Source organism: Scyliorhinus torazame, chromosome 17, assembly GCF_047496885.1.
Source record: "Scyliorhinus torazame isolate Kashiwa2021f chromosome 17, sScyTor2.1, whole genome shotgun sequence".
Lineage (NCBI taxonomy): Eukaryota > Metazoa > Chordata > Chondrichthyes > Carcharhiniformes > Scyliorhinidae > Scyliorhinus > Scyliorhinus torazame.
In genome coordinates this window covers 58,557,337-58,582,703 of record NC_092723.1, presented here as the reverse complement: position 1 = coordinate 58,582,703, position 25,367 = coordinate 58,557,337, and the positions used below count along the sequence as shown (strand labels likewise).

The window sequence follows — 25,367 nt, the reverse complement described above, 5'->3', positions numbered from 1 at the left end:
TGTCCCCACACTGCACTGAAAAATACTCACCCAGTGAGTAGCTGCAGCAAGATTTATAACTTCTGGCTTCAAGATGGAGGAACAGTGAGCCCCTGCACCAAAGCACTTTCTAGCTGATGGCATGCACCTAGCCCCCGACAATGACCTTAATGGATTTGTCTTCAATTCATGATAATATGCAGATTAAAGGCAGTATAAATTGACCCCCCCCCCCCTTACTGCAAAGAAGAAATGCTATATTCATTCAGAGTCGGCCTCAATTTTCCATCTCGGAAATGCATGCTTCACTTACCTTTAGTTGAAACATGGGATCAAGTAGGCAATATGGCGGTATTGCCAAGAAGATGCTCAGAAGCTTAAGACATGCTCAGAAAGCAGACCAATGGGTCCGCTGACAAAAAGAGTGAAATATGAAGCTGGCTTTGAGCTAAAAGTTGTAATTTTTGCTAACTTGTCAAATAATTGTGGTGCAGCGAGGGAATTCAGTGTTAGTGAAAAACTGGTGTGAGAATGAAAGGAGGACTTCCGGTGGGGTGGGCGAGCAGGGCGGCCGCAAAAAGAAGAGCTCCCGCCGGTGGCCGCGATTTGCGAGGTTGTACAAGTCAGAGCCACTCGGAGGAGACCGGGAGATGCAGGAATTTCTCGATGGGTTGGAGTACCCGAGGCTAGGGGAGGGGGACAGGGCTACATTAGAAGGAGCAACAGTGGAGCAGGAGATAAAGGATGCGATTGGGAGGATGCAGTCGGGGAAGGTGGCAGGGCCGGATGGGTTTCCGGTGGAATATTATAAAAAATTTAAGGATAGGTTGGCACCCCTGATGGTGGGGATGTTTGAGGAGGCGATAGGGAAGGGGGTGTTGCCGCAAACCTTGGGGCAGGCATCGATTTCCCTGTTACTACAAAAAGATAAGGATCCGACGGAGTGTGGGTCATATCGGCCCATATCACTTCTGAATGTGGACGTAAAAGTGTTGGTGAAGGTACTGGCGGGTAGGCTGGAGGAGTGCCACCCGAAGGTAATAGGGGAGGATCAGACGGGGTTCGTGAAAGGGAGGCAGCTGTTTTCGAACATTAAGAGGGTTTTGAACGTTGTTATGGCACCGGCGGAAAGAAAGGAAACAGAGGTAGTTGTGGCATTGGACGCCGAGAAGGTGTTTGATCGGGTAGAATGGGGGTACCTGATGGCAGTGCTGGAGCGGTTTGGGATTGGACCAAGGTTTGTGAACTGGGTAAAGCTATTATATAAGGAACCGAAGGCGAGTGTCCGCACAAATAATATCAGTTCGAGATATTTCTCTCTCCACCGTGGGACGAGACAGGGATGTCCTATGTCCCCCCTGCTGTTTGCACTTGCGATTGAGCCGTTGGCCATCGCATTGAGAAGTCCGGGAGCATGGAAAGGAATAGTGCGAGGGGGGGGGGATAGAGCATAGGGTGTCCTTATAAGCCGACGACTTGCTGCTGTATGCGTCGGAGCCGAGTGCGTCGATAGGAGGAATATTGGAGCTACTGCGGGTATTTGGGTCTTTCTCGGGGTACAAGTTGAACCTGGACAAGAGTGAGTACTTTGTGTTGTCTCGGCCGGGGGTGGGGGCAGGGGTGGGGGGGCTGCCATTCCGTAGAGCAGGGACTCATTTTTAATATCTGGGGGTGCAGGTTGCCCGGGGGTGGGTGAGGCTTCGCAGGTACAACATCACTAGTTTGGTGGGGAGAGTGAAAGCCTATCTGGCAAGGTGGGACGGCCTTCCTCTGTCACTGGCAGGTCGGGTACAGACGGTTAAAATGAATGTGTTGCCGCGATTCCTGTTTATTTTTCAATGCCTACCGATTTTCCTGCCAAAGTCTTTTTTCAGGGAGATTGAGGGAAGGATTACCTCAGTCATATGGGGAGGGAAGGTGGCCAGAGTGAGAAAGCTGCTGCTACAGAGGGGAAGGCAGGCAGGGGGTTTGGGTCTCCCGAACTTGTTGTACTACTACTGGGCGGCGAATGTGGAGAAAGTGCGGAGCTGGGCCAGAGGGGTGGATTCTCAGTGGGTCAGAATGGAGGAGAGTTTGTGCAGGGGGTCGGGGCTGAAGGCACTTGCAACAGCGCCGCTCCCGATAGCTCCGGGGAAATATTCAGGGAGTCCGGTAATAATAGCTTCATTGAAAATCTAGAGGCAGTTTCGCCAACACTTCGGGTTGGGTTTAGGGTCAAGGGAAATGCCAATTCGGGGGAACCACAGATTTGAGCCAGGGAGGTGGGATGGACGTTTTTGGAAATGGGAAGAGAAAGGGATTAAGACGCTAAAAGATTTGTTTCTTCGGGGTCGGTTTGCAGGATTGAGGGAGCTGGAAGCGAAGTATGGGCTGGAGCAGGGGGAAATGTTTAGATACATGCAGGTTCGGGATTTTGCCAGGAAGGAGATACAGAGCTTCCCAGAGGAACTGGCCTCCACATTGCTGGAGGAGGTGTTGACGACAAGGGGACTGGAGAAGGGGGCAGTGTCAGCGGTGTACAGAGCTATTCTGGGAGAGGATAAGGCACCACTGGAAGGGATCAAAGCAAAGTGGGAGGAAGAGTTGGGAGAGGTTATAGAGGAGGGGGTCTGGTGTGAGGTGCTCCGGAGAGTGAATGCCTCCACCTCATGTGCGAGGTTGGGGCTGATACAGCTGAAGGTGGTATATAGAGTGCACCTCACGAGGGTGAGGATGAGCCAATTTTTTGAAGGAGTAGAGGATGTGTGTGAGCTTTGGGGGTGTGGGGGGGGGCCCGCGAATCACGTTCATATGTTTTGGTCCTGTCCAAAGCTAGGGGAGTACTGGAAGGAGGTGTTTAGGGTAATTTCCAAGGTGGTGCGTGTGAAACTGGACCCGGGTCCCCAGGAGGCCATATTCGGGGTGTCGGACCAGCCAGGGTTGGAAACGGGAACGGAGGCAGATATCATAGCCTTCGCCTCGTTGATCGCCCGAAGGCGGATCCTGCTGGGATGGAGAGCAGCCTCTCCACCCAGTGCCCTGGCGTGGCGGGGGGACCTGTTGGAATACTTGACCCTTGAGAAGGTTAAGTTCGAATTGAGGGTAAGCTCGGAGGGGTTCTACAAGTCATGGGCACTATTTATTATGCACTTTCAAGAACTGGATAACATCGAACATTAGTTGGGGGGGGGGCTGTGTAGATTAAGGGTGACTATGGGTAATCCCTGATTCCTTTTTGGCATTTGTTTATGTAAACATGCGGGCTGAGGTTTGGGGGTTGGTGGGTAGATGGGATCGTTGTTATTATGGGGATTGACATATCTTGCTGATTATTGTTTATTGTTGATGGGTGTAAATGTAGGAGAAAATGTGAAAAAGGAGGAGAATAAAATTTTTTAAAAAAAATTTAAAAAAGAGAATGAAAGGAGGAGGAATCTGTCCTGAAGACCAAATCAGCCATGAGAACAGTGACCAGCCAGTGTCCTGTGATCTTGAGAAACATGTATTGAAATGGATCCTCAAAAATAGTCAGAATGGTTACACCCAGCAATTAGCTGGGGCAAATCAAACCCCAAGCCCAGCAACAATTTTGGAGCAACAGCTAGCTGATGTTCCCACTTTATTGAATGAAAATTTCTAGCCTTGGGGCATAAAACTAAGATCACTTGGAAGCTACTAAAGACCTCTGCCAAAATGACCAGTTTCTAGCGATTCTTCATCAGTCAGTAGCAAAAGCATCGGTATCATTGAGCCACTTAAGCAAATTGGATGAAATGAATTTCAATATGCCCAGTAACTGAAATATGGAGTGGAAAGTAATTCTTTTTTTTTCAATTTAAAAAAAAAAAAAATTTATTCTCCTTTTTCACATTTTCTCCCACATTTACACCCATCAACAATAAACAATAATCAGCAAGATATGTCAATCCCCATAATAACAACGATCTCATCCGCCCACCAACCCCCAAACCTCAACCCGCATGTTTACATAAACAAATGGCAAAAAGGAATCAGGGATTACCCGTAGCCACCCTTAATCTACACAGCTCCCCACCCCCCCACCCACCCCCCCCAACCAACGCCGTCCAGCCTCTGAGAGAGTACGGTACATGATACCCCAGAGTTGTACCCCCCCCCCCCCCCCCCAAAGTCTCCAGCTCCTCCCGTCCACTGTTCCTTGTAAAACTCCTCCTCCCAACCTCTGTTCCTTGCCCCCAACTTTCCACCCCGGCTAGACCACTCAGACCCTGTTCTGCCAGGCTCCGATGGCCGCAGCCCCTCCCCCCACCTCCCGTTCACTGGCTGGCTTAAACTGGCCAGCGTGGAGGCCCCCGCCCGGGCCCCTTTACCCCTTGCCCAGCCCTAGGAAAGCCCAAAGATCCCCTTTTAGCACACAAACCCCGCATATCCACCTACACCCCAAAGAGCCCTCATTTCGAGTGAAAGTCCCGTCCCTTCCCTTGTCCAAATATATACAACATTGGCTCCTTTAGCCTCTACACCTGCACGCAGTGATACAAAAAAGAAGAAAATACAGTCATGAGGTTACATCGGCACATGGCCATTCCTCAATTTGTCAGTTCTGCCACAGTCCTTCTGCCTTCGCAAACTCCTCCGCTGCTTCCGCCGTTCCAAAATAAAAGACCCTGAGCTTATAAGTCACCCTCAGCGCTGGATATACAATGCCGCACTGCACCTTGCTAATGTACAGCGCCCTCTTCACCCGGTTGAAGGCAGCCCACCTCCTCGCCAGCTCCACCGTAAAGTCCTGGTATACACGTATACCAGCTCCAGCCCACTGCACCACCCGCTTCTGCATGGCCTAGTTCAGGACCTTCTCCTTCACACTGTACCTGCGGAAGCACAGAGTCACTGCCCTTGGCGGCTCACTCGCCTTTGGTACAGGCCTCCACGACCGATGAGCCCGATCCAGTTCATATCGGGAGGGATCCTCCCCCTCCCCCAATAGTTTTGCCAGCATCGCGGCAAAATACTCAGTCGGCTTCGGTTCTTCAACTCCTTCGGGCAGCCCCACAATCCTCAAATTCTGTCGCCTGGATCTGTTTTCCAGGTCTTCCATTTTTCCGCGCAGATCCATGTTAGTGTCCATCACCTTCCGCATCTCCTTCCCCATCGAGGCAAGTTGATCACCGTGCTGCAATAACGTCTCCTCCACTTCCTTCAGCGCCTCCCCTTGCTCTCGCACCTCCGCCACTGCGCTCGCCACCGCCGTCATCACCGGGGAAACCGCCTCCTCCACCAGCACACTCAACACCTCCCTCATCTCCTTCCTCACCGTCTCCATGCATTTCGCAATCTGCGCCAACTGCTTTTCGAATTCCGCAGCCATCACCGTAGTTATTTCTTCAGCCGTAAGCACTGCGGCCTCCCCTGGTGCTCCAGCCTCCATTTTCTTTGCTGACCCCGCGGTGACCTTTCCACTCCCCAACGGACCTTCAGCTGCTTTTTTCACGGCCGTTTCTTTTGGCTGTTTTTTGACATCCTTCTTCTCTGTGCGCTGTCTCCCGACTTTTACTGCCGTTGCTGGCCCTAGGACCGGGCGTTACTCCCCGACAATGCCGTTCCCGAACGGGAGCCCTCCAACGCATGGCTGCCTCCCGCCCGCCGTCACTGGAAGTCCCGAGTGGAAAGTAATTCTTACGAAAACTGCAGGATATGAGAAGACGCAATGGTACTAGCCTGCATGACTGGTGGAACAAAATTAAAGCTTATGCTAATTTTCATATCCATGACACCAGTTGGATGGAGTGAAGTTGAGGATTAATATGTGAAATAGGTATCCTGGTGGCCTATGCAAAGGATGCAGCTATTAGTGTGGGACATGTTCAGATCCCACAAAACTATTGGGATCAAGAGATGTTTGTGAAGAAATAACACATTGCAGTTATATTGCGCCTCGAGCATTCAAGGTTCATGTTCATGCCGGCGAATGGAATAGTGGATGGGAGATGGAGAAAATGGTCGCCTCATTTTAGGAAGGATGTGGAAGCTTTGGAAAAGGTGCAAAGGAGATTGACCAGGATGTTGCCTGGAATGGAGAGTAGGTCTTACGAGGAAAGGTTGAGGTGCTAGGCCTTTTCTCATTAGAACGGAGAAGGATGAGGGGTGACTTGATAGAGGTTTATAAGGTGATCAGGGGAATAGATAGACAGTCAGAGACTTTTTCCCCGGGTGGAACAAACCATTACAAGGGGACATAAATTCAAGGTGAATGGTGGAAGATATAGGGGGGATGTCAGAGGTAGGTTCTTTACCCAGAGAGTAGTGGGGGCATGGAATGCACTGCCTGTGGAAGTAGTTGAGTCGGAAACATTAGGGACCTTCAAGCAGCTATTGGATAGGTACATGGATTACGGTAGAATGATATAGTGTAGATTAATTTGTTCTTAAGGGCAGCACGGTAGCATTGTGGATAGCACAATTGCTTCACAGCTCCAGGGTCCCAGGTTCGATTCCAGCTTGGGTGACTGTCTGTGCGGAGTCTGCACATCCTCCCCGTGTGTGCGTGGGTTTCCTCTGGGTGCTCCGGTTTCCTCCCTCAGTCCAAAGATGTGCAGGTTAGGTGGATTGGCCGTGATAAATTGCCCTTAATGTCCAAAATTGCCCTTAGTGTTGGATGGGGTTACTGGGTTATGGGGATAGGGTGGAGGTGTTGACCTTGGGTAGGGTGCTCTTTCCAAGAGCCGGTGCAGACTCGATGGGCCGAATGGCCTCCTTCTGCACTGTAAATTCTATGATAATCTATGATTAATCTAACACAAAGGTTCGGCACAACATCGTGGGCCGAAGGGCCTGTTCTGTGCTGTATTTTTCTAATGTTCTACGTTCTAAAGAGTGGAAATATGCAATGCTACCCTGCTTGATGTTCTCTGTGATTTTGTGATCAAATCATGGGATACTATGAATGCACAAAATGCCATCAGATCATTCAAAAAATGCAGAATTTCCATTTCAATGGATGGACAGCAAGATGTTTTGTTGTCGAGGGATGGTTCTGAAACTGAAAGCACCACATATGACCCAGAGTGGAATCCTTACAATGATGCCATAGTTAAGGTAGCTCAATGAATTCAATTAACGTTTTGCATCAGATGCCAAAGGCAATGAATCTAATGATTTTTAAAACTTGTTGAGTGTGGTTAATTTAATTTGAATTTTTTTTCTTTTATATTTCAAAACTTTCACCACCTACACTAACACAGCGGTTCACAATTTACCTCTGCATTTGGAAGAATTTCTCAAAGCTTCAAAGGGCGATTTATATGCCACAATCTATTTTAAATGGGAAGTACATTGGGCAAAGGGCAAGTAAAACTGACCATTATTGTAAAGCTTATTTACTTCAGATAGGATGGTAGTGCAAGGGACAAGAGAGGAGGAATAGGCGTCATAACTTAAGACCTCAACACATTTGTCATTGAAGTGGGTGGACTGTGTTCCGGGGTAAATGATGTCAAGTGGTTGAAAATTTCAATTACCTCTGTAGATTGGGCTCACTTATTGCTTGTAAAGATCTCTTTCTGTACAAATTGAGGAAGTGTGAAATTGCCTCAAAACCACCCAACATGCCTTACCCAAACCGACAAAGAAGCCCAAAGTGATGTTTATTTTGCATGTCCGTTTGAAGAAAGCTCAATGACCAGGGGAGTGACGTGACATTTCTGGAGGATCTTGATAGAGGGCCAGGCGATGCTCTGTTAATTAATGAAAGTTATATTTATAAATTACTGCTCTACTTTTGTTTTATTTGTAATTATGTTGTATTAATTCTAAACTATTCAAAATAATTTTTTAACAGAAAGATATAACCATTAAACAGTAGAAAAATAGCTAATTAGCACATGGTATCCAACATCTTGCACTAAGCACCTAAAGCTTATTAGCAATAAGACTTTTTTTATGATGTGGAGATGCCGGCATTGGACTGGGGTGAGCACAGTAAGAAGTCTTACAACACCAGGTTAAAGTTCCAACAGGTTTGTTTCAAACACTAGCTTTCGGAGCACTGCTCCTTCCAATGGTGAATGAAGAGGTATGTTCCAGAAACATATATATATTCAAAGATGCAAGACAATGCTTAGAATGTGAGCATTTGCAGTTAATTAAGTGTTTACAGATCCAGAGATAGGGGTAACCCCAGGTTAAAGAGGTATGAATTGTGTCAAGCCAGGACAGCTGGTAGGATTTCGCAAGCCCAGGCCAGATGGTGGGGGATGAATGTAATGCGACATGAATCCCAGGTCCCGGTTGAGGCTGCACTCATGTGTGCCAAACTTGGCTATAAATTTCTGCTCGGTGATTCTGCGTTGTCGCGCGTCCTGAAGGCCGCCTTGGAGAACGCTTACCCGGAGATCAGAGGCTGAATGCCCTTGACTGCTGAAGTGTTCCCCGACTGGAAGGGAACATTCCTGCCTGGTGATTGTCGCGCGATGTCCGTTCATTCGTTGTCGCAGCGTCTGCATGGTCTCGCCAATGTACCACGCTTCGGGACATCCTTTCCCGCAGCGTATGAGGTAGACATCGTTGGCCGAGTGGCACGAGTATGTACCGTGCACCTGGTGGGTGGTGTTCTCACGTGTAATGGTGGTATCCATGTCGATCATCTGGCATGTCTTGCAGAGATTGCCATGGCAGGGTTGTGTGGTGTCATGGTCGCTGTTCTGAAGGCTGGGTAGTTTGCTGCAAACAATGGTTTGTTTGAGGTTGCGCGGTTTGAAGGCAAGTAGTGGGGGTGTGGGGATGACCTTGGCAAGATGTTCATCTTCATCGATGACGTGTTGAAGGCTGCGAAGAAGATGTCGTAGTTTCTCCACTCCGGGAAAGTACTGGATGACGAAGGGTACTCTTGTCGGTTGTGTCCTGTGTTTGTCTTCTGAGGAGGTCGGTGCGGTATTTTGCTGTAGCGCGTTGGAACAGTCGATCGATGAGTCGAGCGCCATATCCCGTTCGTACGAGGACATCCTCTTTTTTTATCCATTACTTTATCAGAGTTCCAAAGCCAGAGCTCAGAGTGTGGACAAGGGCGAACCCCTAATCCAGCTCCTTGCCTGCTCCAAAAAACAATTCAAATTGAATCCAATTCATGGTCTCCACAAGAGAGACATACCAGATCCAGGCATTACACCTGATCCCACACTCGTCTTAGCCAAAAGGCCAAGAAGCGCTACGCTTGATCTTAGCCAAAAGGCCGAGAAGCGATAGCAATAACATGCTTAAAAGACATGCAACGATACTTTGCAAGTAAAATAGAATTGTCATTTGTTTCACTTTCCATCTACACTGTTCTTTTATCTCATTACCTGGAGGAGAGAGAAGAATCTTGTCACTCTGTCAACATCCAAATATACCAGCTGTTCTCTAACTGCCTGATGGCTGTAGCTGGGGTTTCCTCAGTTGGTCGGTAAGGCATGGCACAAATGGCATCCATGCTGGAGTCCTCCAGTTCTAGCACAATCCTGTCTGTGGGGTGGAGTGTCACTCCTTGCTGCAGGGCAAAGTTTCTTTTTATAAATGTTTTTTATTGGGTTTTTGAACGAAATATATTTACCGTTATGCACACAGAATAAAATATATATATTATAGAAGAGAAGATCACACGCGAAAAAACAAAAGCAATAAAATAAAATAACTGGTAGGGTATTATGCACTAGCTCAACAACAGCAACTCTGTACAATTGGCAATATTATTTTTAACACATAAGTAGGCATCTGTTTGTGGGGTGGGGGGGGGGGGGAACTGGGGAGGTACATATACATTTGGGTGCCGGAGAAACAATTACAGAGGGCAATACGCAAATGGATCTGGTGTTGGTGTTGTCACTTGCTTCTCCTGGACAGATTTCGCTGCCATTGACGTCTCGCGTTCACCTCCGCTTCAGCCGTTCGTCCCGTCTTTCGCCCGTATTTTCCTTGCTCTCTGTTCCTGTTGATGCCAAGTCTGTTATCATTTCCCGTGCCCTCCTTCCGGCTATCATTCCCTTGTGTCCCCCCCACCTCTGGTTTCCCTCTATTGTTCCCGATCTCCTCCCTCTTCCCCCCTCTCCCCTTCTCCTGTGGTTCGCCTTTCTTTTCTCTTAGGTTTAGCTGTCTCCCCCCCCCAGTCTATTCCTCCTTCTCACGCCTTGGCTACTTTTCCCTGATTTTTGGCTACCTGGCTATTCTTCTGCTTGTTCGTTGGCCGCAAACAGGTCCCGGAATAATTGGGTGAATGGCTCCCACGTTCTGTGGAAGCCGTCGTCTGACCCTCGGATGGCAAATTTGATTTTCTTTCTATTTGGAGAGATTCTGAGAGGCCGGACAGCCAGTCTGCAGCTTTGAGTGGTGCTGCTGTCCGCCAGCCAAACAGGATTCTACATGGGCGATCAGGGAAGCAAAGGCAAGGGTGTCCGCCCTCTTCCCCAGGAATAGATCTGGCTGGTCTGGTACCCCGAAGACCGCCACTTTCGGGCATGGCTCCACCCTTATCCCTACCACTTTGGACATTGCCTCGATGAAGGCTGTCCCGTACCCCGCAAGTCTGGGGCAAGACCAGAACATGTGGGCATGGTTGGCCAGGCATCCTTGGCACCGTTCACATCTATCCTCCACCTCCGGGAAGAACCTACTCATACGAGTTCTTGTTAAGTGGACTCTGTACCACTTTTAGTTGCGTTGGGCTGAGCCTTGCGCATGTAGAGGTGGAATTGACCCTGTGCAGTGCTTCACTCCAGAGTCCCCACCCTATTTCAATCCCCAGGTCTTCCTCCCATTTCTTTCTTGTTGAGTCCAGTACGGTGTCAGCCCTTTCTACCAGTCGGTCATACATGTCGCTACAGTTTCCTTTATCTAGGATGCTTGCGTCTAGTAACTCTTCCAGTAATGTCTGTTGTGGTGGTTATGGGTACGTTCTTGTCTCCTTTCGTAGGAAGCTTTTGAATTGCAGGACCTTAGCTTGTTTCCCCCTGTCAGTTCGTCCAGTGTTGTGATCCTGCCATCTATGTATAGGCCCCTGACTGTCAGTGTCCCTCCGTCCTCTCCCCATTTTTTCTGCGGGGCAAAGTTGTACATTATTGCTTCCTGATTAGCCTATGGGTATGGAGTCTGACGGTTGATCCCCCGTATTGGGATTTCATGCAACAGAAACTGTACAAAACTGGTGGAATAAGCATGATTCTCTTCAGGCGACACGCTGGCACAGTGGTTAGCACTGTTACCTACGGCACTGAGGACCCAGGTCCGATCCTGGCCCTCATCACTGTCTGTGTGGAGTTTGCACATTCTCCCTGTGTCTGCGTAGGTCTCACCCCCACAACCCAAAGATGTGCAGGGTAGGTGAATTGGCCACGCTAAATTGCCTCTTAATTTAAAAAGCAATGTTTCTCGCTCTTTATCTTAATCTTTCAGTACCTGTTAGAAAGCTAGTCTCGGTTATTATAAAGTTATCTTACAATGCTATATGTGAAGATTTTAGAATATCAGACAAAGTCAAATAAAATATATTTAAGAAGTTTTAAGATAAGCCATAGAAAAAGCTATGTACAATTAAATAAAGTTCAACATTTAAGATGTCTGCACTTGCCTCTGCAAGAACCTGCTAGTGCCTTTCGTGGAGGTGCTGAACACAACAGAAAAATCATCTTGACCACATTGATAATTGCTCTAAACAAACCTTTGTAATACCAACGTTAATTGGCAGCAGTTGGGCCAAATTCTCAAACTTGGGTCCCTGCTGCTTTAAATTGCAGGTTGCGAGACCATAAGTAGAGGCTCTTTGGTTCCAGTTTTCGTATTCATAGAATCCATAGGAGGAGGCCATTCAGCGCATCAATTCTACACTGACCCCCTGAAAGAGCACCCTACCTATGCCTACTCCCCCGAACATATGAATTAGGAGAAGAGATAGGCCATTTGGCCCCTCAAGTTTCTCAGCCATTTAATAAGATCATGGCTGATCTGCTTTGTGTTTTGGAGTCCACATTCCCATCTACCCCCCCGATAACCTGATTCCCAAGCCTAACAAGAATCCATCTATCTGTGCCTTAAATATAGTAAATGACCCCGCCTCCACCGCCTTCTGAGGCAGCATTCCAAAGTCACACAACCCTCAGAGGAAAGAATTCTCCTCATCTTGGTCCTAAAACGGCGACTCCTAATTTTAAAACAGTGCTCCCTTGTTCTCGACTTGCCCACGGGAAGAAACGTCCTTTCCACGTCCACCTTGTCAAAACTGTTCAGGATGTTATAAACTTCAATCAAGTTGTCCCTCACTCTTTGAAACTCCAGTGGAAACGAGCCCAGTCTGTCCAACCTTTCCTCATAAGACAAGTGTTCCTTCCAGATATCAATCTAGTAAACCTCCTCTGACCAGCGACCAATGCATTTACATCCTTTCTTAAATGGAGAACAAAACTGCACACAGTGCTTGAGATGTGGCCTCATCAATACCCTACATAACTGAAGCATAACATTTTTTTATGTTCAATTCATCTCATAATAAAGTATCGCATTCCATTAGCCTTCTTAATTACTTGCTGTACCTGCACCTAGAACATCTAAGCCCCTCTGCACCTTGGAATTCTGCAGTCATTCTCCATTTAAGTAATACTATTTCTTAAATTCTTGCCAGTGAATAACATTTTCCCACATTATACGGTACATGCGTGCACATGGTGGCAGTTTCAATTGTGAGCCAGTGAATGCCTAAGCGTCGGCAGTCTTTGGGATGTAAAACCTGGTCCTGTTTCTTTCTTGACAGATGCTTCTAACCTACTGCATATTTCCAGCATTTTCTGCTTTTATTTCACCTTGAAGTCCGCACTGCTGTAAAGTAAGTAGACCAAGGTTCTTGTGTCAGTCTAAGAAGCGGAACTTCTTTAAGCTAAGAATCATTCTTCCAGCTCATCTCTGGAGCTTTTCCATGACCACTATATCAACCATATATAAAAGCAAATGATTGCGGGTGCTGGAATCTGAAACAAAAACAGAAAATACTGGACAATCTCAGCAAGTCTCACAGCCTCTGTTTAGAGAGAAGGGAGCTAAAGTTGAGAGTCCGGATGACACTTTGTCAAAACTTTAGCTCCCTTCTCTCTCAACAAATACTGTCAGATCTGCTGAGATTGTCCAGTATTTTCTGTTTTGCACTATATCATCCATTATGTGAAGATCCCAAAATTATGCGCAGCACTCCAGAAACACTCTTCCTGGGAACTTGCACAGTGAAATTATCCTTGCATTACTAACTTATTGTCAAAATCATGAAACCTTTTATTTAAACCTAATATGAAAGGTGAAATACTGTTAAAGTGTGGCACATGACTAATCTGTCAATAAAGATTGTATTCAGCGGTTAATTATGAAATTAATATTGCATACATTGTTGTCAATATGTATATTACTGTTTAGATTTGATAATTTAATAAAATGTTTATAAAATCAAATCAAATATTGAAATTATACCTAGGTATAATCAAGTGGTAAATGAGCTAATTGACTTGTAGGTAAAATTCCAGTGCTCCTCAAAATTGAGATATTAATGTTCATGTTGTGAAATGATTTTGGAATTGTGTGTGGTAATGCTCCTTCAGCGACTTAAAAGGATGGGATTACTTGCATTAGAGAGGATACAGAGGAGATGTATGAGGATGTTGCCAGGACTGGAAAATTGCAGCAATAAGGAAAGATTGGATAGGTGTATGTTGTTCTCCTTGGAGCAGAGGAGGCTGAAGAGACATTTGATAGAGATGTATAAACCTGGACAGAGTGGAAGGGAAGGCTTGTTTACTTTAGCAGAGAGGGCATTGAGTAGGAGAAGTGGATTTGGTGATTGGTAAAGGGATTAGAGGGAAGATGAGGAAAAGTCTTTTCACCCAGAGGGTTGTGGGTATCTGGAACTCATTGCCTGAAAGAGTTTGGAGACAGAAACTCTCAACCCATTTAATAGGTATCAGGATATGCACTTCAAGTGCCGTAATGCACAGCACCAGATCAAATTCTGGAAAGTGGAATTAGGCTGGGTGGCTTGTTTTCTGGCCGCGCAGATACAGTGGGCCCACCAAGTGGCTTGTTTCTCTGCCAAAAACTCTCTAATTCTAAATCGCTGAGGTGACAGGGTTGATATTGAAACACACAGATTGAATTCCTGGTGTATGTTGGGAAGCGATCTTTGCTGGGTGGGAGAACGAGAGGGTACTTCAGTTGGATTCTATGGTTGGACAGATGAAAAACCCATCCACTGTGCTTACTCTGGACTGTTCATTGAGGATGTCAGGTGAGGACAGAGTATGCTTTGCCTTCCATAAGTTGAATAGCTTGCTCATGTTCATTGTATTGGCTGCTTGCATTACTGGAGCTATTCTCTAGTATGATTTTTTTTAACTTTCAGGGGAGATAGTTCCGTGGAGGAATATAGGGTTGTGTGCTGTGCCATTGATATCTGGCCTTCAGTCTGGTTTCCCGCCAATCACCCAGGAAGAAGACCATCAGTCAAAAGCATATTTGTGAAATTGACTTCTTCCTTGGGCATCTAAATTTCCTGATAATGGCTCTTAATAGAATTTGTTTCACATTTTAATTTGAGGTTTCTTATCTGTCACAAGTACTTCAGTGGGGAAAAAAACTTTGGCTTGCAAATTTTTAATTATTTTTAAAATCTTCAATTTGGATTGAGAAACAGGCATCCTTTGCAGAGAGTTTGATTGTGTACCTAGCTTATAGTTTTATTTTTTCTGAGTTTCCCAAAGTTTTTCAGCAAAAGCGTGTGGAAATTTGAATCAAACTTTTTTGCCATCTCATTTAATTCAGTTCTGTGAAACCAGTTGAAATCTTCATCTTGGCCAAACTTAAGTTATCATCTAAATCCAGATCCGTAATGCATTGAGCTATATTTGTAGTTCAGATATTGTTATTCAATTGTTATACAAAATGTCATTCATAAACAACAGGAATAAACATATAGGTGCGATTTCTTTAACAGTAATATAGAATCACGGGTAGTGGTTAAAACTCTCAGCCAGCTACACTTGCATTTCCAGGTATTCCTTGTATGTCCAAATTCTTCTCGCTATTTGGGGTGAGAATGAGTATGAGTAGCTCTACCTTACAAATACCCAGGATCTCTATTAAGATCGTGGAAAAACTCTTTTCTGACTGTGATGGCGTACATATGACTTCAGACCCACAGTAATGCAGTTGGCTCTTAAATGTCCTGTGAAATTGCTCCTAGTAAGCCACTCCGTAACCACTACAAAGTCGAAAAGGAATGAAACTGTATGAATTATCCAGCATTGACTGAGGCACTGCAAATGACAATGGCAAACCCAGCCCTGTCAAAACTGCAAAATCATCCTTCCTAACATCTGAGGGATTGTGCCAAAATTGGGGGAGCTGTCCCACAGAATAGTTAAACAACCGCATGGCATAGTCATACTCAACGAATTGTACCTTACCAATAATGTCCCAGACGCCACCATCCTAGAATATATACCCTGTTCCACTGATGAAATAGATGTAGCACAGGTGGTGATGGCACAGTGGTATGCAGTTGGAAGTTATCCTGACAATCTGCAACATTTGACTCCAGTACCCAAGTGATCTTGTGGCATCAGGTCAAAAAAGGCAAGGATTACCACTTTTCTCAACTGATGAATCACTACTTCTCCATGTGAGCACCAATTGGAAGAAGCAGAGAGGGGGGTGGAGGAGCACAGACTGTACTCCAGGTTGGGGGACTTTAAATGTCCATCACCAAGAGTGGCTCAGTAACATCACTACTGACTGAGCCCTAAAGGACATGGCTCCTAGACTGGTTCTGCGAGAGGCGGTGAGGGAATCAACAAGAAGTTTTTCCCATAACAAAACAAAAGCCTGATCTTCAGAAAGACATTGACTGGAAGTCATCAAGGAACCTTATCCTTTTTATTTATATTTTCTTTCCCTTTCTTACCACCCTTTTCTGTTTGTGTGTCTGAGGGGGTTGGGAAAGGGTTAGTAGATAGCTACATTTTCTGTCTGTTTAATTATAATATTGTTAATAATAAAAAGTTACTTATGTTAAATTACAAAGCTGGTGACTGTAGTCTATTGGGTTCAACCAAAGACCTCAGGTATTTTAAATAACATCTAATTTCACCTGTGTTGTGACTCCGGGTTAAGTGGAACTGGAATTGACTAGGCATTAGCTTAGGGTGTCGTAACAATGTTATACAAAAAACAGCTGAATGCACAGGATACTGCACAGGCTATGGGCCTTGACAACATCCTGGCAGTATTACTGAAGACTGGTGCTCCAGAACTAGCCAAGCAGTTCTGGCACAGCTGCAACATTGGCATCTACCCGGCAATGTGGAAAATTGTCCAGGTATGTTCTGTCCACAAAAAGCAGGACAAATCCAATCTGGCTAATTACTCTCAATCGGCTCCAATACTCTCCAAGTGTTTGACGTGGTGGTTGACAGTTGTGACGAATGCAGGATTTTAGATATATTGGATTATAAACATTTGACAATTTAAGTTTAAATGCCTGGGTGAGAGTGTGTTTGACCGCAGTAGTCATGGTTTTAAAATAATCTTGTTTTGCAAGACCAGAAAGCTTTTAGGAGCCAGAGGTGAAATCGACAGAGTAAAAAGCCTGTGTGAATGCAGTATTGTTTGACTAGGGGGGGTCCCTGGGGAGTTAGTACTTTCAGCCTAGAGAGTTAATTTATTTTTAGCTTGGGGAGATGATATCATTGCTGGGTGGAGCTAAGGTATTCAGACATTTTGAGAAAGCGTTTTGAGTTGAGTTCAGATCTGGCTACCCTTTACACCACAAGTAAAGTCTTTTGCTCTCACTGTAGGTTGGTAAATAAAAAAGATTAATAGTATTTAATGCAGTGCAGACTTCAGAGGACAAGAGGGAAACTAAAACAAACCAGTTGAAACAGCTTTTTGAAGACATTCAGCCAGAGACTTCAAGGGTTCTATCGGAGCCAACAAGAAGTAATACTTTTTTCCATTGGTTGTAGGATTGAGAGCTGTATGTCTTTCCTTACTTGCTGTTTAATTGGGAATAGAGATAATAATTAAAGGTATTGCATTTACTATATTGAGTAGTAATGTTTAAGGAATAATTGTAAGCTATTTTCGTGTGTGATCTCAAAGAGTTTAATATTGTGTTCATAAAGTTTATTTTTAAAATACCAAATCCCTATTTCTTTGCAATTACTCCTGGAGCAAAGTATTCTTACAAAATAAAACTAAAGTATTGGGGTTTCGGCCAGTATCCTAGCCACTGCTGGGATCCAGTCTGGGATCGTAATACAGTGCTATCAAGTGCACTTAGCAACGGTCTGCGCATTGAAGCTCAGTTTAGGTTCTATCAGGGCCACCAAACTCCTCGCCTCATCGCAGCCTTAATTCCAAAATGAAGAAGAGAGTTGAACTCTTTTGAGTAGAGCCCATTAAGGATCACAGTGGTAACCTGTGTGTGGAGCCGGAGGACGTAGGCATGGTTCTCACTGGATACTCTGTGTCGGTGTTCACTATTGAAAGGGCTGGTATAGGAATCATGGAGAAGGACTGTGATAAAATTGAAGAAATTAGTAAAGTCAGCGAGGAAGTTCTGAATGGGCTATCATGCTTAAAAGTAGACAAGTATCCAGGATCAGATGAAATGCATCCCAGGCTGTTGAGTGAGACAAGGGAGGAAATATCAGGGGCCCTAGTAATTATTTACAATGTCTCTCTGACCACAAGAGAGGTGCCGGAGGACTGTACCATTATTCAAGAAGGGAGGAAGGGATAAACAGGAAACTATAATCCAGTCAGTCTAACCTCAGTGGTAGGGAAACTATTAGAAGCAATTCTGAAAGACAGAATCGATCTGCATTTGGAGAAGCCAGTATTAATCAAGAACAGTCGGCATGGTTTTGTTAAGGAGAGATCATGTCTGACCAACTTGATTTAATTTTTTGAAGAGGTGACCAGATGAGGGCATTGCATTTGATGTAGTCTCCTTGGACTTCAGCAACACCTTTGATAAGGTCCCACAAGGGAGACTGATAGCGAAGGTAAGAGCCCATGCGATTCAAGGAAATTTGACAAATTGGATCCAGAATTGACTAAGTGGCAGGAAGCAGAGGGTGATGGTCTAGAGATGTTTTTTTTGACTGTAAGTCTGTGTTCAGTGGGGTCCCGCAGGGATTAGTGTTGGGGCCCTTGCTGTTTGTGGTTTATATTAATGGATTAGACATGAATGTAGGAGGGTTGATCAGTAAGTTCGCAGATGATATGAAAATTGGTGGGGTGGTAAATAGTGAGGATAGCCTTAGATTACAGGAGGATATAGATGGGCTGATCGGTGGCAAATGGAATTCAAGCTGGATAAGTGTGAGGTGATGCACTTGGGAAGGACAAATAAGGCAAAGGAAAACATGATAAACAGCAGGACCCTGGGAAGCATCTAGGATCAGAGGGACCTGAAGGGTAGGTTAATAGTGTGGTGAAAAGGCATAAGGGACACTTGCCTTTATCAATCTAGGCATAGATTACAAAAGCAGGGAGGTCATGTTGGAGTTATATAGAATTTTGGTGAGGCTACAGCTGGAGTAGTGTGCAATTTTGGTCGCCACATTATAGGTGGATGTGATTGCACTGGAGGCGATGCAGGGACAATTCACCAGGATGTTGCCTGGGATGGAGCACTTTAGTTATGAAGAGAGGTTGGATAGGCTTGGGTTGTTTTCACTGGAGCCCAGAAGATTGAAGGACGTGGATAAGGGAGCAGCTGTTCCCCTTATTTGAAGGGTCAATTACAAGGGGACAAGTTCAATGTCAGGGGCAGGAGGCTTAGGGGGGATTTGAGGAACTCCAGAGGTGGTGATGGTCTGGAATGCACTGCCTGGGAGGGTAATAAAGGTGGGTTGCCTCACACCATTTAAAAAGTGCCTGGATGAGCACTTGGCATGTTGTAACATTCAAGGCTAAGGGCCAAGTGCTGGCAAATGGGATTAGGTAGCTCGGCAGGTCAGGTGTTTTTCATGCGTCGGTGCAGACTTGATGGGCCGAAGGGCTTTATTATTCTGTGATTCTGATTGTGTGTCCTTGGTGTGCATGTACACTGGTCCCTTAAGTTAGCAGGGCAGGTAGATAGTAGTTAAGATGGTATACGTGCCTTTATAGCTGTGGCATAGATTTTAAGAGCAGGAAGTTATGCTGGAACTGTATAAAACGTTGGTTAGGCCGCAGCTGCAGTATTGTGTGTAATTCCGGAATCCACATTACAGGAGGGATGTGATATCACTGGAAAGGGTGCAGAGGAGATTTACCAGGATGTTGCCTGGAGAGTTTCAGCTATGAAGAGAGATTGGATATACTGGGGTTGTTTTCCTTGGAGCAGAGGAGACTGGGTGGGGCGGGGGGGGGAGTCATGATTGAGATGTATAAAATTATGAGGGATGTAGAGTATTCAGGAAGAAACCTGGAGCAATCAATGACCAGGGGCATAGATCTAAGGTAAGGGGCAGGAGGTTTAAAGGGGATGTGAAGAAAAGCTTTTACTCCCAGAAGGTGGTGGGAGTTTGGAATTCACTGTCTGAAAGAGTGGTGGAGGCATAACATTTAAGAAGTATTTAGATATGCACTTACGATGCCAAGGCTGTAGGCCAAGTGCTGAAAAATGTGATTAGAATACTTAGGTGGTTTTTTTTGACCGGCACAGATACGATGGGCTGAAAGGCCTTTTCTGTTCAGTAGACCTCTTATGACTCTAACTCGAGTCAAAGTGCGTGTGACTGTCCTTGACATCAAGGCAGCATTTGACCAAGTGTGGCAGCAAAGAGTCCTCGTGCATCGAAAGTCAGTGGGAATTAGGATGGGGAAACGCTTCACTGGTGGAGTCATATCTAGCACAAAGGAAGATGGTTGTGATTGTCAGAGTTAGAGGTCAATCATTTCACCTTCAGGACATGATTGCAGGAGTTCCTCAGGCTAGTGTCCTAGGCCCAATCATCTTCAGCTGTTTTATTAATGACCTTTCCACCAAGGTCAGAAGTGGGAAGATTCACTGATTGCGCATTATTCTGCACCATTCAGGACTCTTCTGATACTAGAACAGTTCATGTCCAAATGCAGCAACAAATGGACAATATCCAGGCTTGGGCTGACAGGTGCCTGGTAACATTCATGCCATACAAGTGCTATGCAATGCCAAATTCCAACAAGAGAGAATCTAACCCTTGCCCCTTGACATTCAATGGATTTACCATCTCTGAATCTCCCTACTATCAACATTTTGGAAGTTACCATTGAGCAGAAACTAACTGGACCAGCCATATAAATACCATGGCTACAATAACAGGTCAAAGGCTGGAGATTCTGCAGCAAGTAACTTGTATCTTATCTCCCAAAGCCTGTCGGCACAAGTCAGGAGTGTGATAGGACACTCTCCACTTGCCTGAATGTGTGCAGCTCCAACATCCCCCAAGAAACTTGACACCATTCAGGACAAAACAATCACCACCACCTTAAATATACACTTCCACCATTGACGCACAATGGCAGCAGTATATACGATCTATACGGTGCATGGCAGCAACTCACCAAGGCTCCTTCGGCAGCACCATCCAAACCTCTGAATATTACCACCTAAAGGACAAGGTTAGTTGATGCATGAGAACACCACAATCTCCAAGCCACACAACATTCTGACTGGAACTATATTGTTGTTCCTTCACTGTTGCTGGGTCACAATCCTGTAACTCGCTAACAGCAATGTGGGTGTACCTACATCACATGGGCCTGCAGCGGTTTAAGAAGGCGGTTCACCATCACCTTCTCAAGGGCAATTAGGGCTGGGCAGTAAATGCTGGCCTAGCCAGTGACACCCACATCCTGTGAACGAACAAATAAAAGTTTGTAGTTTGTTACTACAACAATGAAGTACATTATCAGATGTCAGTCAGTGGCATGAATAACACATGATGTGGAGATATCGGCGTTGGACTGGGGTGGGCAGCGTAAGAAGTCTTACTCACCTGATGAAGGAACTGCGCTCTGAAAGCTAATGATTCCAAATAAACTGTTGAACCTTAACCTGGTGTTGTAAGATTTCTTACTATGTATAATACACATTTGGTGGTTTTGAAGAACTAAGACCTGTGAAACACTACAATGGTGAGGAAATTAGGGCCTTGAATGCACAAGAGGGTATAGGACAGACTGTACACACTAACAATGGGAAGGTTTGTCTACCAGCCATGTGTGCATGTTGGGAATGTGCTGGTTTATTAGTTAACACATGAGCATATGGATTTGGAAAGCAGGGATAGACCAGCTGATCCCAAAACCTGCCTGATGCCATGATGTTGGAGGACCATGACTAACCCCCCCCCCCATCCAAAAAATGCTCTTCACTGCTTCAGCTAATGGAAACAAACCAGGGGATCACATGGACTGGGTTGTTTTCTGTAACATTTTACATCAAACTTACAATGTTTCTTTTTAATTTACCCCATGGCAAGGATTTACTGCACTTCAGCTATAAATAAACACTAATTTAAATATTAATTTTAATGTCATTTAAAAAAGAAATCTCTGCTGCGACCAATCTTCTTTCATAGAATCTTAGAATCCCTACAGTGCAGAAGGAGGCCCTTGGACAGAGCGCCCTACTTTAGCCTCCGCCTCCACCCTATCCCCGTAACCCAGTAACCCCACCTAATCTTTTGGACACTAAGGGGCAATTTTGCATGGCACATCCACCTAACCTGCACATCTTTGGACTGTGGGAAGAAACCGGAGCATCCGGAGGAAACCCATGCAGACATAGGGAGAAATTGCAAACTCCTCACAGACAATAACCCGGGTCCCTGGAGCTGTGATTAAGGTGCTGTACCAGCTCAAATAGTTCAGGGCAGCAGGCGGTTTTCCTAAAATCAGATCAGAGCCTAGCATACTCCTAACCTTGCCTAATCTGTACATTGTTATGGACAGGAGGGGCCCTGATTTTCCCCACTCACTACCCATCCATAAACAGGTTTTTTAATATTCTGATTTCCTTTATGGCCTATTCAAAGGGACGATCGGCATTTGTTGATGTGAGTGAGACCCTTCAATTTGTTACCGTATGGATGGGACATTCCCAAATTGCTGCAATCCCGATTAACAGGGATGAACTGGCTCCCTGTCTTCATTCAATTCCTTCTGTTGGTTGCAACAAAATTTGATCTAGAAAGTAATCCATTTCGTAGATGCTGTTTTTCCTAGGCCCAATAATTATGTTTTAAAAGGGGCCAATTTAACCAAGCTTTCTTGAGTTAAAGATAGCAAAATTTATTCATTACTAAAGGCAAAGAAATGGTAAAACACGTGCATATACATTCATACAGATTAGAGGGGTGAATTGAGTTCAAGGTAAGTAAATGGAAAAAAAGGTACAGGGTGTAATCCTTTGACGCATGATTAGATGATTAAGCGTTGCGATTTGAGATTCCAACAGAGTTGACTTCAGTAGGCGAATAGTCGGTTTTGAGATTCCAGTAGAGTCGGCTTCAGCAGGTGAATGGTCGGTTTTTTGATGCCAGAGTTCTGTAGTTTGGCGGAGAAGCTTTCCAGTTCTCTTTTCAGCTGCGATCCTTGCTGACATGGCTGACTTCCACAGTCAGAGAGAGAGAGAGAGATTTGATACCTGTGAAATGGCAGGTGCAGGGGTAGTGTGTGTGTTTGCTGGCCTTCTGTGTCCTTCCAGCACTTGTTTTCACAGCACAAATGGACAGACAGGTATCCTGGGGCAGCTTTTAAGCTGGCTTTTAACCCATTCTTCGTATAGTTGAAGTGGGAAGGCAGATCTACAAAAGTCCATCTGGGCATTACACAAGGAATCTCATGATGAGATGGCCATTATGTCCCATTGCTTTGACCGGAGATGCTTTTAGAAGTACGTTGTCTGGTAACAGGGTGTGGTTCCATTGCCTCTTCGAGAATCACCCTGCAGAAATTCAGCCAGTGGTTTGTGCATCCATTAAAAAAAAACTCGAGTCTTATTTAAAGTCCAATATTTTCAGACTTAATTTGGTGCTTTTTCCTTCATTATTATGACATGGTATTACTAATGAAGACGTATTAAATTGTTCATAGTTAATTAACAACAGCTAATGTTGGTTGAGGACAAACTGTCTGTCTTTCATTTGAAGTCTTTAGCAGTGTTATTATTTCTCAGCTTGGCTACAACTACAGAAGTACACAGATGTATTTTGTTCAACCACATATAAAGCCCACAGTTTCCTCCGAGATTTGCTGATGTGAAGGATACCTGTATGTTTTGAGAGCCTAGTGTAATACGTTTGCTGCGACTATTCAGTTCAATAAAACAACAGCTTGCACTTGTATTTTGGGTTTAACTGAAAACAAACTCTCTATGGTCCTTCCCAGGTGCACAAATAAGGCTCCAAGCCAAAGGTGGAGATGTTAGAACAGGAGATCAAAAGCTTAGTGAAAGAGGTGGGTTTTAGTGAGGGTCTTGTGAGGAGTGGGAGATTAAGAGGCGGCGACATTATGGGGAAGATTTCAAACATTGAGGGTTAGGCAGTTGGAGACATGTCCATAAATGATTAGGGAGTGGGGTTTGGTGTGTGTACGAAGCCATAGTCAAGTGCTTGGGTAGTTACGGAATTGAAGGAGGTTCGGGATGAAAGGGTGAGGTCATGAAGACATTTAAACATGAGGATGAGGATCTTAAATTGGTGGTGTCTGGGGCCAAGTGAGGATGGGGTGATGGAGCACAATGGTGCACCTTGATGCGAAAGAAGACTTTCGTATGAGCTGAAGTTTCAAATTTCTAACAACCTCATCTTTGGCCATCGATTTACTTGTGATTCTTCAGCTGCCAATTTGTTCAAGTATTCCATTACCTTGGCAAAACCTTTCCTGTTTCTCATCACCTTGGTTTAAAGCCCTTCATCACTCAAGCCCAAAAGGCATAGACTTCAACTTATCTGGTGTGTGATTGGCTTAACCTATCATTGAATTTAGCTGGAACATATCAAGTGCTTCTGGGCCTAATTATTCCCAACTCCCATGCTAGGTTATATGGTAAATGGTTTCCGCTCTTGGGACACCCTTTCAAAAGTGCCATCCTTGTGCTTTCCCCCAAAATAAATTCCTTTCTTGAACCCCCCCCACCCCCTGTTCCTACAAACTGTTACCCCATTTCCAAAATGTCATTGCTCTCCAATATGCTGGCATTTCCTGAATCCGTTACCAGTTCTCTGGCAATATTCCAATAAGGTTGCCACCCTACCACAGAACTAAAATGAACCTAACTAAAGTCACTAATGGGAGTTTTTGTGCATGACTGTGGTACATTTTGCTCTTTCATTCCCCTTGATCTCTTAAGGTCTGTGACGTAATCAGCAATGCAAACAACTTTGTAGCATAGTGAATTGCCCTAAATCATTAAATGCCTAAGTGTCATTGGGCCAGATGTCCAAAGGTTTCGAGGTAAATTTTAATGAGCATCTCAAAAGTGGTGAGCACTGCTGCTTCACAGCTCCAGGGTCCCAGGTTTGATTCCCAGCTTGGGACACTGTCTGTGCGGAGTCTGCACGTTCTCCCTATGCCTGCGTGGGTTTCCTCTGGGTGCGCCGGTTTCCTCCCAGTCTAAAGATGTGCAGGTTAGTTGGATTGGTCATGCTAAATTGCCTTTGATGTCCAAAAAGGTTGTGGGGGGGGGGGGGGGGGGTCATTGGGTTGCGGGGATGGGATGGAGGTGTGGACTTGAATAGGGTGCTCTTTCCAAGGGCCGGTGCAGACTCGATGGGCCAAATGGCCTCCTGCACTGTAAATTCTATAATAAAGGACAGTGAAGCATATATTTAGATTGGAAATTCTGGAGTTTAGGGTCACAGCTGTTGAAAATAGGGTCACTCGTGGTGGAGCAATTAAAATTGGGAGTTGTGCAAAAGGCCAGAGTTGGAGGGGTGCAGGTATCTTGGTGTATTGGGGGGCTGGAGGAGGAGGTTTCAGAGTTAGAGAAAATGGCACTTCTAACAGTGCAGCTCTCTCGGGGTATGTCACTGGAGTGTCGGCCTAGATTTTTGTACTCAAGTCTTCGGAGCAAGATTTGAACCCACAATCTTCTGACTCGAAGGCGAGCTGAGCTATAGCTAACATTGACAAGGATTCAGTATTTTCAGAAACTGAAGGGACAAATTCCTCTTTCATAAGTTTGACGTTTGATTTTTGTTTCCAAAGTTGGGAGTTAAATGCTGGGTTTCTCCCAAGTAAAACAGGTGTTGTAAACGTCTAATAATATTATTGCTTTAATTTGTTTTAAAGTTGTCTTAAATATTTTAAATACATGCTTTAAACGTACATGGAGTTAAAGTGTTTGTGCAGAAAAATGTCCATTCCAACAGCAGGAAGTACGAAAGAAA

The 25,367-nt window shown here is 45.1% G+C and overlaps 1 protein-coding gene across 1 annotated transcript in view; it reads left to right on the top strand.

Annotated features, from left to right (window-relative positions):
• Nucleotides 1-25,367, top strand: part of LOC140393890 (peroxisome proliferator-activated receptor delta-like) — a 127,938-nt gene that overhangs the window by 27,190 nt on the left and 75,381 nt on the right. The gene's annotated exons all lie outside the window — the stretch shown is intronic.